Source organism: Opisthorchis viverrini, assembly GCF_000715545.1.
Source record: "Opisthorchis viverrini unplaced genomic scaffold opera_v5_285, whole genome shotgun sequence".
NCBI classification, from domain to species: Eukaryota; Metazoa; Platyhelminthes; class Trematoda; order Opisthorchiida; family Opisthorchiidae; genus Opisthorchis; species Opisthorchis viverrini.
Window position 1 is genome coordinate 462,990 of NW_008751941.1, and position 3,368 is coordinate 466,357.

The window sequence follows — 3,368 nt, forward strand, 5'->3', positions numbered from 1 at the left end:
ATATCCAAGTGATACCATTTTTGCGTCTGACGCAAGCACACGAAAATCAATGCACCGTTGCAAAAAGCACAGGACCAGGCCGAAAGACGGTGAACCTGCACTAGATCGCGCAACACAGTTAAAGTATTCCAAAACATCTCATCTACGGTGGGCGAACGGATGAAGCGTCAAGTATGGGACAGTCAGACTGTCTCTCGGTATATCTTCCAGATGGGTTATAACATGTCTAAGCTTGGCTTTGGGCGTTTGAATTATATAGCATTTGACAGGGCGGTTTGACAGACTGCTTTCTATGGTCTGAATTGTTCCGGGGAAAGAATTTGTTATTTGTTTGGAAGCATGCTAGTGATTCGAAAAGGCCTGAATCTGCTGTTACGCCAGCATAACCACGAAGACCTGTTCGGCTTGTCGTCACACATGGTTGAGGTCTTCAATTCACTGGTGGTTATTTTGTTCACTCTGAGTTTTCTCTTTCAAATGCGCACTGTTGCGGATATCCACTGTTTCACAATGAACGAATCGAGCCCATGGTCACCCATCTGCTGCCCGACTGTTTATTCGCAGCTAAGTGTCGTGCCATAGGATAGCACCCTGTAGTGAGGATGTTGTGAATAAACTTCTTTTCTTTGCTACTTCATCATACACTGACCGATTGGTGGCGCTCAAAGATCAGTGGGTGCTGACATGTTGACCTTATTTTTCTGGGTTAATATGTGCATCAGAAGCCTTCATCTCGCACCGCGTTCGGCTTTGTGCAAAGCACTAGTTCATCATCACTCACACATAGGTAACTAACGGTTCAAAAATTTATGCTGACACTACTCCAATAAAGACAGTCGTCCAGCCTTCCAAACGCGGCTAATCTAGTGAGGCCTCACCTACCAAGGGAAGCAGTGGACTTGAGTTTCGCCCATGAGCCATGCATAAAAATTAAAGGTGCAGGAGCGTGAACTCCGGACATGCGGGGCGAGTGTTACGAGATCACGCTGGACACACCTGAATTATTCCTTCCGAACACGCTTTAGCACCAAAGTATTCAAACAGACCAACAAAAAAATCACAACCAGTGCATACATGGAATGTTCGGCAGATGTGTTGTGACTCGGGAATATGACGGGGGAACAAGTTCATGCTAGAGCGATTTGATCACTTTGGCTTTCTAGACTGAACGTGCGCGGTACTGATCTGAAAATCGAGAGGTAGATTTTGCGATTTCAGCAGAGACGTGTACACAAGGAACAAGCTGCACCCTTTGATGTTATCCACCTAGCCAAAACAATGGTACAGATATTTCTTCGGAATATGATTTAGTATCGTCAAAACCCACCATGATTAATTATCCATTTGGATAAATTCTGCACCCCTAACTTAGGAACAACTAATTAACACATCAGTGCAGGTTCCCTAATTTGCAGCAAAAGCAGCGGCTGCAGTCCATTAGGACAAATTCTGTTGGCTGGTAAATAAGTGCATCAGAACTGCTTTGATGTTGTTTTTGTTGTTTATGAGATCACATTAAAAAGATGAAACATAAACTCAACTTAGCGTGTTGATAGCGGGGATCGAACTGAATCCCTACTGAAATTCTCTTTAGTCATATTATCCCATGAAATGTGCTTTACAAAGTTCTACTGTGTTTCTTCTGGCACAAATTTGCTGAGAACAACTCAACATCGCAAGATCGGTTTTGTTCATTTTGGGTCTCATCAGGTCTCATCAGGCGGTTAAGGTCTCCGAGACCTCTTCAGGCGTATTCAATTCTGAACACCAAACTGAACGTTTGTGGTTGAAATTAACGAAGAAAAGATTCCCAAATGGTTTTATTTAGATATAGGTGATGCTAGGTGCTGCATTTGTCATCCACTAATCAAGCTCGTGTGACGGTGAACGGAGAGTTATTGTTGCCTTCACAAGCTTTCCGGTATCCGGATACAGGTCGCCGTAACTATGTCCACACATCAGAGGGATTCGGTTGCCTTTGTAAACTTCTACACATAAGCTTAAATTCTCATTAGAGAACCACTGGTAAGGATTTTCGCACTATTCGCCGTGTTGCACCAATTGGCACATTGGCACCTCGACCCATCCTTGACGACGATTTGAAGCACTTTCCACAAGAGATATGAAGCTTGTGGGATGGGAATTTGTAGGGACATGTAGGTATCCATTTGAGGAAAATGGAATTAGCTGCGTCTCACCCAGTCATCAGGAGGGCAACTTCGGTCAATAGGAATAGAAGACTCACCGGATCGGCAGCACTTAGTAAAATTAGCTTACTTCAAGGGATATAGTCCTTGTTTGAATACCCAGAAAACTTCGGTAATCTCGGAATATGGAGGGATCGGGAGCCATTCATTAGAATATATCTAATTTGTATATAATATCTATATCTAATTCATCTAATATCTAGTTTATCTATTCATATCAGACTGAAAAATGGTATTGCCAGAAAATTATTATATGTCGCTATAGTGACCTTTCCTTGACTGAACCACAACATACATCCAGTCTCCGAAAGTAATGCCAGGACCGAATTCATACAATTTACCGGAGTAAAACCCAACTGTATGTCACTTACTCAACAGAAATGGAGGTCTTTTCCGCCGGTATACGTATATGTCCCTAGTGGTAAGGACCTTGTCGACTCCATCGGTCACCAACTGCCCCAATTCACATGATTGCGTTCCATACTTCAGCAGGGCCCTGCAGTTTCCCAANCTTTTCCGCCGGTATACGTATATGTCCCTAGTGGTAAGGACCTTGTCGACTCCATCGGTCACCAACTGCCCCAATTCACATGATTGCGTGCCATACTCCAGCAGGACCCTGCAGTTTCCCAACTTCTACTCAGATAGCTGTCGATTTACCGGAAGCCGACCGCACAAATCATAAAAATGACCTAGAGTTGGTTCCTCTGCCTCCTTAGACAATGAGGTACTGGACAGTCGATGCTTCGCGTACGGTTCGTCAATAGCTAAGACGCTCAGCTTAGTAGATTCTGCGGATTCCCCGGAGCTTCAGGTGTTCTGCGTATGGTTTAATAGCAATCACTGTTTGGTAATTGATCAGGTGGCTGTTGATCTGTTCGCCGAGATTGGCAATTGATTTGCAAACGTCTCGTCACCATTCGAGGAGACATCTTCAGTGCGCTATTGGTTGGGTAGTTCCTCTCTTCTTGCCTGCGTTTATATAGTCTACAAAGAGCAGCCTTTGCGCTGTAACCTGGATTCTGATTGGCCCGTTCTTGATCTTGCGTGGTGGTCGGCTTATCTGTTGGTTTGTGGCGTGCCTCCTATCTTTAGTAGCCTGCTGTTCTATTGATTTCTTCTTTGAGTCCTTGTCCGGCCTCGGGTTCTGTGGTTCTGGAT